This window comes from Bidens hawaiensis, unplaced genomic scaffold (genome assembly GCF_021521415.1).
Source record: "Bidens hawaiensis isolate Kalapana, Puna unplaced genomic scaffold, B.hawaiensis_p1.1 tig00032836_1, whole genome shotgun sequence".
Taxonomy (NCBI): Eukaryota; Viridiplantae; Streptophyta; class Magnoliopsida; order Asterales; family Asteraceae; genus Bidens; species Bidens hawaiensis.
Genome location: NW_027495618.1, coordinates 107,892 through 122,711, shown reverse-complemented (window position 1 = coordinate 122,711; position 14,820 = coordinate 107,892).

Genomic DNA, 14,820 nt, shown 5'->3' with positions numbered 1-14,820 from the left:
GGTAGGAACAAGGGACATACCAGACAAGGCAGGTGGAGCAAAACGTGCAAACCTTGAAGTCTCTCCGGCTCCCACACCCATACCTGTCGTTTCCCTACGTGAACGCTTTCTTACCAGCCGCACAGCTTCTTCTTCATCATCTTCCTCGTCGTCATCGTCAACAATTCTCTTCTGTTTCCCAACCGTTCTCTCATGTGTAACCATCATCTGTCTAGCCTCTTCCATCACATCATCAAAATCAGCTTGTGGACCCGAGACTGGAATATTCTCATGTGGATCAAATCGGTCCATATCAAACAACCCTTGCCCACTGAACATGGCGTCAAGATCAATCTCAGAAGCTGGCACAGCAGCAGATACAGCAGTAGATACAGCAGGCGCAGCTGATACAGCCTGGGGTGCTGCCGCCTGTTGTTGTCTTGGGTCCCTAAACTCGTCCCCTGCCGCAGGCACATACTCCGGGTTTATAAGATACCCAAAAAGCGGAGTATGCCTGGGACGCAGCTCAGGCTTGCTTCGTGCGCTGGAAGTGCGACACTGAGCAAAGATACGTTTCGTCACACATTCCACGTATCGAATAGGGCGTCTTTGAGGTAGCGACGGAGCCACATGATTTAAAATCATCTGTAGGAATTGTGGATACATTATAAACCGCTCACGCGCCACAGCCCTCCTCTGACGATCGATCTCGTAAAAGATCATCTGACTAAAAGAATATCTTTTATTGTAAGTCAGGGCAGTCATAGCAGACTGCATTGTCGCACCCATTCCATCAGTGCCCTCCTTCCGTCCTGACATACATACTATCATGACGTGCATTAGGAAGCGCCACTGATCTAATAAAAATACTTTCCTTCGCTGTGTATCCCCTAAGAGACCTGAATACCCCATCCGTAGGAACGCGCCATCACGAAAAGGAGCAACAAACTCCGTTGGGTCATCTCTTGTTTCTTCTCCAAATTGCAACGCCACCCGTATATGTTCAGAGGAAAACTGAACAACTTGACCATTAACGGTGGCTCGCATCACCGGGGGCTCAACCCGGCAATCATACTCTACCGTCTGCCAAAAGTCTTCAATGTTCGGCAGCGAAATAGGCAGGGTAGTTGTTACTGCATGATAAATCCTTGAGCGCAGGAGAAAAGTGATTATCTCCCTGTAGTCTTCCACGCCCTTTGCATCTGGGTCAAGTGTTATGAACTGGTTATGGGCTGGAAAGAACTGTCTTTGATCATCACCGTCATCACATGCACCTCCAACAGCAGCCATATCTGCACAAAACGAACCAAGTTAGATAAACGTTTAAGTTGTACACAAGTTCGCTTGATTACCAGTAGCGAAGTTGTGGTCAAACCTGTATAGGCGAAGTTATAGATGAGGCGAAGTTGGGAACAACTTCGCTTCATCTTTAAGTTCGTCTAATTAATTTTAAGTAAAAAGGTCTGGGCGAAGTTAGTGATAACTTCGCCTCTTCACAACATCGCCTCAGGCGAAGATAAGGGTTAGGCGAAATTAAGCCTTAGGCGAAGTTGCGGATAACTTCGCCTCAGGCGAAATTAATCGTCTGGCGAAGTTGATGATAACTTCGCCGAAACCCTAACTTCGCCTGAACTGAATCGGCGACTGTTCAGATTCCAACCACCGGAAATCCGGTGATTTCGGCTAAGTTCGACAATCAAGGACATCAAAACACATGATATTAAGGATGTTTAGATGAGAAGGATGTCCATGCACACGTTAACACAAGTTTTGAAAGTTTCGATTTTGAATGTCCGACGACCCGAGGTCTCGAACCGGGTAAAAACGACCATGAAAGAACATGTTTGTGAGGTATATCGACAATACGTACCCTCAACTGATAATAGAAACTGGAAACGAAGATCGAAATCGGAAAAAAATGGTAAGTTCGCCGGAAAAGCTCTGATTAAGTTCGCTGGATTTTTTGAAAATAATGAATGTCACTGTTTAAAAAATCCTTATATAGGGTCAGTGAAGTTCAGGCGAAGTTACGGATAACTTCGCCTAGGCGAAGTTAAGCACAAGTTCGCCTGATTCAACTACTTCGCCTATAATTTCAAAATCAAACCTTTAAGTTTGAACATTTTGCAATTAACATTTGAAACTTCCAAAAAGAGTTAAACAAAAATGATCATGTCTAAGTAACCAGTTATAAAATAATACAACTACAAAAATAGGAAAAACTTATAAAAATTTAACGAATAAGGGATCAAATTTCAGTCTAGGTAGGGACAGCTATGTTTTAGAAAAGATCCTAACAGGAATCATACTAACTACGTGACTGTCACATAGATCCGTGTTTAGCTGTATTATGACATATAGAGACAGGTTGTAAGCAGGTAATATACTTAAGATGGTTTTCATCGTTTCTGTGATACGAGTTAGGTTCAATTAATCCTTAAAATTTAAGTGGGCAACAACTCAGAAATATTGATGCCTCCTATCTATCCTCAAAGCGTATTTGGCTTTCCCCAAGTCACCCCGAGTTGACTTCGACCCATAGTGTCTGATTAATTTGTATGTACATTCCTTCTGGTTCCCGTTCTTCTTCTTACTCAAGATAGAGAAGTCTTGATTTTATGGTCACTAATATGTTACTATAACTCCAAATATTTTTTTTTTTTTTTTTTTTTTTTTTAACAACATTGACTTCAAAGTAGAAATTTACTGCAAGTCCCGAATCTGGATCACTGCAGTGTCTTGAAACGCTTTCTTCACTGGAATCAGAACACACATGGGCTCGTGTATGACTGGGTAATCGCTTTTCTGCCTATCATTCGAAAAGATGTATATGAAGACACGCAAAACTCTTAAGGAGTTTCCACGTAAAATCAAGTAAAATTAGTTTGTATCACATCTACTTTTACGCACCATAAAAAGTTACCATGACATACAATGATTGTCCTAAAGCCTTTTAAGCCTAATAACTTCACTAGTTAAGCACACACAATCAGTATATATATCATTTTCCAAGGTTAGATCAATTTTCCGTTTAACATAGCTAACGAACTTCTTACGAAGTAACAGACTTGAAAAGTAATTTCATTTCCCTCTAAAAAAAAATATTTGACTTCAATCGCCCCGATCACGTCAAAGTCTTCAGGTAAACGGCAATCCTGAAGATCCAATGGATCAACTGGACCGACCACATACAAGTATGTGTCCTTCTAACTAAGTATGACCGACTAATTTTCAGCGACAGAAAGAAAACACATCATAACCGCCCCGGTCACTTTCAGTCGTCTGGTTAATGGCGACCCTCATTCTCTACAAGTAGAAACGAGGACCAAAACATATCCGAGGATATGTCCATCTAACTGAGGCAACCGACTAATTTTAAGCAATAGTGACGTTTTTTTTTTTTTAAATAAACACAAAAACATGGTTACTCGGGATTGATCATCCCATTCAGCTCAATTAGGTTTTGAAATCTGGATTTATCAAACGCTTTTGTAAATAAATCAGCGAAATTATCTAGCGTATCGACCTTTTCGACCTTATCAGTTTCTTCTCAGCACAATCCCGTATGAAATGATGACGAATGTCAATATGTTTAGTTTTACTATGTTTCACGGGATTGTTAATTACTGAGATGGCAGCAGTGTTATCAATTAAAATAGGAGTGAGTAAGAAATTCAGACCATAGTCGCGCAATTGTTGCTGAATCCACAAAACCTGAGAACAGCAGTTGGATGCTGCCATATATTCAGCTTCGCACGTTGAGATTGCGACTGACGTCTGTTTCTTGCACTGCCATGAAACTAATCTTCCACCGAGAAACTGACATCCTCCTGTTGTCGACTTCCGACTCTGATTGCACCCTCCATAATCAGAATCCGTATAAGCAACCAGTTCCAAGTCTCCTCCCTTCGGGTACCACAACCCTAGCTTCGGCTTGCCTTTGAGATACCGCAAAATCCTCTTCACACCCTTCATGTGAGATTCCTTTGGGTTTGCCTGAAAACGAGCACAAAGACAAACAGAAAACATTATATCAGGCCTAGAAGCAGTTAAATACATCAAAGAACCTATTATAGCCCGATACTGAGTTGGGTCCACATCTGCGTCACCGTCTACTTCAGCTCCCAACTTGTGGTTGACGCAAATTGGAGTGTCAAATGGAGAAGAGTCCTCCATCTTGAAACGCTTGAGGACATCATGAACATATTGTAGGTTCCTTGAAACGCTCTGATACCAATTGTAGGTTCCTGGACGGATACATAATTAATATTACATAAACTTGTCAACAACTTGGCTGTTACACAAACAATTACATAATCAATATTACAGACTCGATTACAGACTTTATACATATGAACTACTGACATCTATGTACCAACAAATCCTACCAACCTAAACCTCAATTTTAAGAACAAAGTTCTAGTAGCCATCAAAGTCCAAACTACTCAAAAATCGAAGAAATGTTGATCCAAATTATGACAAAGATAAATGAAGTAGAAAAGAAGGCCAACTCAAGAGTTGTTGATATCAGCGGAGTATTGTTAAAGCATGAAGCTGATCTAAAAAGTCAACAAGTATCAATGCAGAATCTAGAAACTCCGATTGGACAGATTGCTCAACAACTGTCTGAAAGACCACCTGGAGCTCTTCCAAGCAACATAATCACAAACCCAAATGCGACAGCCAACGCTGTTAAATTGAGAAGTGGCACAACCATTGTTATCCCACCAACTCCAGAACCAGTTATGGAGAAGGAAGCCCCTGATAAGACACGGGAGATACGGATTCCAACATGCATCGTGCAACCTAAGGAATCAGTCCGAGCTTATGTTCCACCTATCCCAGACCCTAGACGGCTGATACAGAAGAGATTGGAAGCCCAGTACGGGAAGTTTTTAGAACTCTTCAAACAACTCCACATCAACATCCCTTTCGTCGAAGCCATTGTTCATATGCTGAAATACGCAAAGTTTCTCAAAGAAGTGTTGACCAACAAAATAAATCTGGAGGAACTCTTGCATGTTACCCTAAGTGAAGAATGCTTAGCTGTCCTACAAAACAAGCTGCCACCAAAAATGACCTATATTATCCCTTGTCGCATAGGAAATTTGTCTGTTAGCAATGCCCTGGCCGACCTAGGAGCTATTATTAACTTAATGCCATATGCAGTGTTTTCAAAACTAGGGATAGGAGAACCAAAGCCCACCCGCATGAGCATTCAGTTAGTTGACCGATCCGTTAAATATCCTCGAGGCATTGTTGAAAACATGCTTGTTAAAATTTACAAATTTTTTTTCCCAGTAGATTTTGTAATACTAGACATTGAGGAAGACAAAAGTGTACCTCTGATTTTAGGAAGACCTTTTTTAGCCACTGCAAAGGCCATCATAGATGTTTGCACCGGCTAACTCACTCTCATGGTCAATGACGCGACTATCACTTTTGACATAAGAAAATCTATGCAACATCCGCAACATCACGATGTCACATTATATTGCGTTGACATCATCGATTCTATCGTGAGTTGCTTTGTGCGGAAATCATCCATCAATAACCCAGTAGAAACACAATCTTAACTAAAATTATCACCAAACCCGTTTTAGAAAATGAAAATCTCAATATTAGTAACAACACTCAAGAAACATCAGAAGTAGTATATGAGATCAACGAATGCAATGAAAAATCTAAACTATCAATCGAAGAACCACCAGACTTTGAGTTAAAAGAACTACCAAACCATCTCGAATACGCTAGTCTGGAGAAAGACTCTCAACTCCTAGTAATTATTTCATATCACCTTTCTAAAGAAGAGAAAGACGAACTTCTTAAGGTTCTTAAAAACCATAAGAAGGCTATCGCATGGAAGATCATGGATATCAAGGGCATCAGTCCCTCCTTTTGTACTTACAAAATCTCCATGGAGGAAGAATACAAACCCGTGGTCCAACATCAAAGACTTCTCAATCCTAACATGCAAGATGTGGTGAAGAAGGAAGTAATCAAACTCCTCGATGCCGGATTAATCTATGCAATATCATACTCACCTTGGGTTAGTCCAGTTCAAGTAGTACCCAAGAAGGGAGGAATGATGGTTGTAATGAATGAAAAGGACGAGCTAATACCAATGAGAACCATCACAGGCTGGCGAGTCTACATTTACTACCGGAAGCTTAATGACGCCTCAAGAAAAGATCATTTTCCAATACCTTTTATCGACCAAATGCTTGAACGTTTATTTGGAAAAATGTTCTATTGTTTTCTTGATGGATTTTCCTGATACTTTCAAATTCCCATTGCTCCTGAAGATCAGGAGAAAACCACCTTTACATGTCCGTATGGCACCTTTGCCTACCGAAGAATGCCATTTGGACTATGTAACGGTCCGGCCACCTTCCAACGTTGCATGGTGGCCATCTTTCATGAAATGATCGAACACTCTATGGAAGTTTTCATGGATGACTTCTCGGTCTTCAGAGACTCCTTAGATCATTGTCTAAAAAACCTAGACAAAATGTGGGCTAGGTTTGGAGAAGTAAACTTAGTACTCAACTGGTAGAAATGCCATTTTATGGTCAAAGAGGGCATTGTTCTCATTCACAAGATATCACAAGCAGGACTAGAAGTTGACAGAGCAAAAATCGAAACCATATCCAAACTTCCCCCGCCAACTTCAGTCAAAGCCATTAGAAGTTTTCTAGGTCACGCGGGATTCTATTGTCGTTTCATAAAAGACTTCTCCAAAATTGCTAGACCTATGACCAAACTTCTGGAGAAAGACACATCATTCGTCTTCTCTGAAGAATGTGTTGACTCGTTCAACATATTAAAAGAAAAACTTGTCAACACACCAATAATGACTACACCTGATTAAACCCTTCCATTCGAAATCATGTGCGATGTGAGTGAATTTACAGTTGGAGCCATACTTGGACAACGCAAAGAAAAGCATTTTCACCCAATTTACTATGCTAGTAAAACTCTTAATGATGCACAAGAAAATTACACCACAAAAGAAAAAGAGTTATTAGCGGTAGTTTTTGCCTTTGAAAAATTTAGATCGTACCTAGTTCTTTCCAAAACCTTAGTTTACACCGACCATGACGCCATACGATACCTTTTCAACAAGCAAGATACAAAAACCAGACTCATCCAATGGATTCTACTACTCCAAGAATTCAACATAGAAGTCAAGGACAAGAAATGAGCAGAGAATGTAGCCGCAGACCATCTTTCACGCTTAGAATGCCCAGCTTCAGAAGAGCATCATAAGTAAATTATCGATGATAATTTTCCTCATGAAGTTCTCATGAATATCCAAGTATTCATGAAAGAGGAGGACGATAGTCCTTGGATTGCCGATTTCGCGAACTATCTAGCTTGCAGAATCCTAATAAAATGGCTAATTCATCAACAACGGAAGAAATTCTTCTCCGACCTTAAGTTCTATTTCTAGGAAGACCCGTACTTGTTCAAGATAGGAGCATATCAGGTTGTCCGTAGGTGTGTATCAGGAAAGGAGGCCTTAGATATTCTCAAACCTTGCCATGAATGACCAACTGATGGACACCACAGTACCGCCACCACGGTTAGAAAAGTGTTTGATGCAGGATTTTTTGGCCCACCATATATAAAGACACACATGCTTTGATCCAAGCATGCGATGCTTGTCAAAGAGCTGGAAACATCTCAGCCAAAAATGAGATGGTTCAAAAAGGCATTTAAATTTGTGAAATCTTTGATGTATGGTGAATAGATTTAGTCAGCCCATTTCCTAACTCATTCGGAAATAAGTACATCCTTGTAGCAGTCAACTACGTGTCTAAATAGGTAGAAGCATAAGCTCTTCCCACTAACGATGCTCGAGTAGTTGTACAATTTCTAAAAAAGCTATTTTCACGATTTGGCACTCCAAAAGCCCTAATAAGCGACAGAGGTACTCACTTTTGCAATGCGTTGATGGACAAAGTCTTAGCACGATATGGAGTTCACCACCGTTTGGCAACAGTATACCATCCGAAGACTAGTAGGCAAGTGGAACTCTCGAATCAGGGATTTAAAAGGATTCTTGAAAGAACTATAGGAATGAATCGCAAAAATTGGGCAGAAAAGTTAGATGACGCTTTGTGGGCCCTCAGGGTAGCCTACAAAACCCCCATATGAACAACACCCTTCAAACTTGTTTATGGTAGAGCATGTCAACTACCCGTAGAACTAAAGGACAAAGCTTACTAGGATCTTAGAGAGGTGAATTTTAATCTAATGTCCGGTGGTAAAAATTGGGAAGATCAAATTCACAAACTACAAGAACTAAGAACACTGGCCTATAAAAACTCCTGGTCTTACAAAGAAAAGACTAAATGTTTACACGACCCCCATTTAAAAGGAAACAAGAAATTTCAAATTGGTGATCGTGTACTGTTATATAACACACGTTTACGTCTTTTCCCAGGAAAACTGAAGTCTCGTTGGACAGGACCATACATACTTGAATCATTTTTTGACTACGAAACAGTCGAGATTTTAAATTCTGACGGCCACAAGTTCAAAGTTACTAGACATCGATTAAAACGATACATCGAAGGACCATTCGAAGTTGTATTGGAGGTAGTGATCCTTCACTATAACCAATGAACATACTAGAAGTAGGGTTTGGCCAAGACCCTCATTAAACCAGGCCTTGTATATAAACCTTTTGTCTCAAAACACGGGGGTGAGCCTCAGTATGCACGATCCCGTGCCACAAAGTGCGGGCCGGAATCTTCGCTGCAAAAACCTCAGTCAGTCTGGTTTGTAACAGAATTGTCAGATCAAAAGCATGGGGCCGTGTTTCCTTTTACACGGGGTTGTGCCTGATAACTGCTTGGCTATAAATTGCACCTCTTGCCAATGCATTTCTTGCACCAAACCAAACACAACCCCTCTCCCTTGAAAAATCAAAATACCAACTGAGATAAACATTGCAATTCCCGTTCCTCGCCAAACGAGAAACAAAACCCGACACATTTCAAAAGCCGATCTACTCATTAAACTTCAATAGCTCGAAAAGGAATTCACCAAAATGAATCTCCTTGCGGAGATGCACCTCATACAACTCACCGAGTCGATTGAAAGCATGAAAATGGAACTACGGAACATCAATGAACAACTTCAGTTTCAAGTCCTTCGTTTCATATACTTTCCTCCACCTGGGACGTTCGATGGAGGAGAATCTTTCGGTGGAATTTAGAGACATTCATCTTTATGTTTTCATGTGTAATCAAGTTCAATAGGCTCAAAGTTTAGGATTTTCAAGCTTAACCCGATTTAATTTCATGTTGTACCCGAATTTGTGTTTAGGACATTTTTAATTAATGAAAAGTAATTTTAGGACGTTCAAAATGTTCATTTAACATCTTAAACATCATTCCGAAAATTCTTGTTCTCGTGTTTTGCTGAAAAATCAAAGAAAGCATATCAGTGACTAAAAGCACTGGCCGTGCTTCATCTTACACAGGACTGGGGTCACCCGAGAATCTTCAGCATGATACGCGTTGACTCCGTACAATTCTCTAAATCATAAACATTTATTCTCTTAAAAAAACGGGGTCGTGCTTCACCAAGCACGGGGTCGTGTTCGACATTACATTCTCTATGTATGGCATGCCATCCTCACTATTCCATTCATACCAAACTAAAAATTACTGAAATGGAAAACAAAAGAATGGAGTGGAAACCGGTAAGGAAATTCAATAATGGTGATTCTTCCTCACATCTTGAGGAAGAAATCATTAGGCTTTAAAGAATAATTAGAGACCAAGTCAAAAGTAACATCTAAACTGAAGCTCTCTTGATCGAGTTGACAAACATGGTTGAACAGCTAAGGTTCGAGAATTTCCACGTTGTTGATAGCCACAACAAAGATGTGGACTACAAGCTCAATTTCCTTAACCGAGAAATCGGAAAGCTAGACAAAAAGCTTTCCAAGCTATTGGAAGCCAAGAGATCCCCACCACACATTCAGGACTTGTTTGAGGATTGGTGGTCGTTAGTAGAATAAGTTGTGTCTTGTCTTGTTAGGAACTGTTCTCGTTTAAGGTAGTTTTGTGCTTCTCGGTTCACGTTGTTTTAATTTTATTTGTAATGTTTAAGAGTTAATGAAATCTATTAGGACTTTGCATTTTATTTTAACCTTAATCCTCAAGGAAATTATTTAAAAACAAACAAGCTCGTTAAATAAAAAAACAAAAAGGAATCTGACTGTCACATGCAGCACGGGGCCGTGCTTCATGAAGCACGGGGTCGTGCCTGACTCTACAGTGCACTTACGGGATTTTAAATAAAATATCATATTTCTCATAACTTAAACCAAAAATACACTCCGCCTACATCTGAAAATCGACGCCCTTTAACCAATTGTTAAATTCTTTGCTTCCAATCTTCGATTTCCAACAAGAGATATGTTACTTTGATGATTCTATTGTTCAAATTTATCATTTTAGATCTAAAATGAACCCCAAGTCTGACTAATATTTGATAAATCGGGTCAAAACCCGGAAATTAGATGGGTCAATTGTTTAAATCTAGGGTTATGATTTGATAGATAGATTTGCACTTAGGTTTGAGGGAGTTTGTTAGGGAAAATCATTCGGGTTCGGGTCTTGGATGATACATACCATAAAATCAAACCCGAATGATATTTCTTAAAGAACCAGGTTGAATCGCAGGTTCGAACCTTGACAATTTCAGGATTTGGATTAAAAACACGGGCTGGTTTTTGCAAAACACGCCCCGTGGTCAACCACTGGTCAACAAAAAGTCAAAATCAGTCAAATTAGCCAAAACTGCCAAAACCATAGCAGCATGGGGCCGTGCTCCCCCTTATGTTCCACAAATTTAGTAAAAAAAAATTCAGATTAATCGACTAATCTTGTCCTAAAATTGCAGATGGCTGAATACGAGGATGATGACCATGTTTTCTTCGTTTTTCATGAGAACACGGAACGTGATGAGCTATCCTGACAAAGAATGGGCTACCTAAACAACCGGCTTCCAGAACTAAACTTTTATGCTTGCAAAGAAACTCTGAAGCAAGTAAACCAATGGAGAATATACAAAGGGCTTGTCACAGGACCGTGGACTCGTGTTCTCAATCAAAAAGGTAAAGCAGTGACTGAATTGACTAAAGAATTCTGGGCCTCATTCTCTATCAAGACAAAAGACTTGTATATGTGGGATGAAGAAGCTATTGAGTTCAGGTGTGGGGGAGTATGGTACAAAACTTCGGTCACACAGCTCGGGGTTCATTTGGGCATTTACACGAGCGATGAAACTGACACGCCCATATGGTACGAGTTTATGACAACCTTTGCAGACGAAGATGCTGATGAATCAAGCGAGGCGGGAATCACCAGGATACAAGCATGGGAGCAGTTAAGTCTTGGAGGAGAAAGATATCATCCAAGAAGCACCAAGAGCACCGCATTACGCGATCCGCTGATGAGATAAATTCACCGTTTGCTTATCCACACGGTCACTACGCGTGGTCAGAGTAAGGGGTCGTGGGGTTGAGGGATTTGTGGGCCCTTTATTACATCAAGAATGAGGTACCTTGCAACATCACGTACCTATTATGTCAACTGTTTAGAACCAATGCAAACGCAAGGAGCCCAAATACCCCGATCTTTGGTGGTGCATGGATTTATATGCTTTAAAAATCTTATGGTGCAGACAGAGAAGGAACATCAAGCCCGAACCCGATCGCACTTGATCTTAACTTCTGTATCAGTATGCATATGGTCCAACAAATAGGCAGAAACCCAGAGCAGTGGAGGTTTCAGGATGCCCTTATCCAGGTGTGGGATCTTAAGGACCCCGCTGATATTACCATCCTGGACATAGCTGAGAGATGAGCGGAATCACCACCACGTCAGACCCGCCGCCGCACTTACTCTAAGCAGCGTGGCCCATCATCAGCAGCAGCCAGCCCTAGCTCGTTATACCATAGCCAGTACTCTTTCGAGAGGCTATATGAGCTCATTGGCCATTTCCAGACTCACACCACCGCTTCTTTTGACAGGTATCAGGGCAGATTGCTGACTCTAACGCACAGCGAGTCACGGAATACGCAGATGCGAGATGGGAGATTCACTAGTTTAGTGAGCGCATGGACCGGCAGTGGGGACCCGTTAACCCGGAGCACCCGGGTAACTAACTAGCAGCGGCGATGGTAGGTCTGGTATGGTTATGGGTATGGGCGGTAGTACTTTTCTAAAATTATTATTATTATGTTTTTTAGAAACAATTTCTTTTTTAGTTGTTGGTTTGTTTAATACTTATTATGGTTGTGGCTGCCAAGACATTTTAGTAGGAACTTATTTAGCCCGTGTGGGCAGGGTGTGGATAATTTCATACCTGATTTTCAGTAGTACTATGCTTTGGTTGTTTTTTGGTTGTGTGTAGTCTTTATTATTCAGGTATAATACAGGAAAACGAACGAAAAACAGGGGACGCTCTATCAAATTTCGTTAGCCCGTAGAGAAGTTCCTTTCCATTTTAACCACCATACTTCATGAGAATCTAATTATGAATCTTTTTATGACTCTTGTCACAATGAGGACAATGTGAGATCCAAGTGTGGGGAGGGGAATTACTTGACCAATTGCTTGCTCAATTAATTATAAGATTCTCTATTAAAAAAATATTTTGTAGCAAATAAAGATTATTTTCTAAAAACAAAACCAAAAGAAAAGAATCTAAGAAAATTTGTTGCAAATAACCCACTAAAAATTTACTAAAACCAAAAAAGTGAAAAAGTAAAAACAAGTTTTGTAATAATGAGAACAAATTTATGCAAAACATGGCGTTTATACCTAATCCCTCCGTTACTGTGAGATAAACCTCATGCCATATAAATATTTTTTCGGAAGCATTGAGTGAGTCATATGTTTCGTGTGATTTAGAACTTGACTCAAGTATTTTTTTTTCAAGACCACACGAAGCGTTGTATAAGAAAGAAGATAATATTATCGCAATTTCCTCAAACCATTCTCCAAATTACAAAACCCTGAAACCTTACAAAACCTTACCATACCACTTTATCTCTCTCATCGGTAAAATACAACACTGGTTTATCGGCAGACCCAAAAAAACTAGAAATGCATTCTTTCGATTTCAATTTCCTTTGCTGCATACATTTCGCAAAACCTATGTTGCCTCTAGAACTTAGGGAGAGAATCTTTCTCTTTAGCAATGAGGTTAGGAAAAAGTGGCGCCAAGACGAACAAATGCCACCATTTTGTGGAGTTTCCAAAAGCGCGATGAAATGAAGAGCAAAAAGATACGAACGATGCTTAGGATGCAGAAACTGGTCCCACGAAGGAATATGTAGAAAAAGTCAAACTCAGTCTCAACATGAATATACCGAACTAATGAGGATGGGGGCTATTAGGCTCAATGCCAAATGATCCATTAGAGTTAGGAGTTATGTTCAGAGCAAGATCGAGGAAGAACTGATCCACATCCTCGACAAAATTGGTCTTGACGATCTGACCTTAAAAGAGTCATTAGGTTTCTTTTACTAAAAAAACAAGCAATGGGAGAAAAGGAGCTAACCATTGAAGACATCTCAAGACCCCGGACAAACAGCAATAGTTGTATTTACCATCCTCACCCTCATCTAGCTTAAACCCTTGAACCGCCACAAAATACCAAACCCCTACTCAACCAAAACCAAACCATATTACCTTATGATCTATGCAACCCTTCACTAAGGTGGAGCTTTAAACTTGTTGCAAGCTAATTTAGCACATGTTACATTTTGGCTAAGAGTGTTCACATACATATATAAAAACCGAGTGTGAGTGAACATGGTGAGAATGAGACGTTTTGAATAAACAGAAGCTCATAAAAGCAAATCGCCTTTTTATGCATCACTACATATATTCCTATGATTTAAGGTTGGTTATTTTGTTCCCATTTTCTTGAACTCTTTTGGGGATGTTAAGTTATGGTCCCGACTTGCTATTTTAAGAGAATATTTATAAATAGCTTACTTGAGGACAAGAAAGGTTCAAGTGTTAGGATGTTTGATGTATATAAAAATATACATCTTTTTAGCATCAAATAATCTCTATAGAACTGCAACTTCCATCAAATAATATAGCTCAAATAACTACTTATCATATTAAAATGTATTTTCATGTAAAATCAAGCCTTAAACGAAGAAACAAGCGAAAAAACGAAGAAAAATGAAAGAAACCCCAAAAAAACACTCTAACATGCCCCCATTCCTCCCTTAACACGCCCCCATGCTTTCATGTACAAGAAAAGACAAAATTCTGCAAGAAAAGACAAAATACTGGACACGTGGACACGGGGTCGTGCCTCAGGAAGCATGGGGCCATGGTCATCTTTTAGAAAAGACAAAAGAAATATAACAAAAGACCAAAAGCACGGGGCCTTGCCTGAGGAAACACGCCCCCATGCTGAGTCAGCATGTATGATCTGACAGAGCATTTAAGTGACTAGACACGTGGACACGGTGGCGTTCCTCATGAAGCATGGGGTCGTGCCTGAGTGTCCAGACAGCCTATAAATAGAGGAGCATGTTGCACTCATTTGGTGTACTTGAAGAAATCTCTATACGAGTTTCTCTTATAAAAACACCCACATTACACTCATATTGAAGATCTTATGAAGAGTTTGAAGTCTTGGAGGCTATCATCATCATCATCCATCACCATTGAAGAAGGAAGATTAATCCAAAATTTGGTTAGATTGTTCTAGTTTGATCATGTGTTTATTATCTTCATCTCTTTTGATGTTCATAACCATGCTCATTATGAGCTAAACTCCAGTTACCAT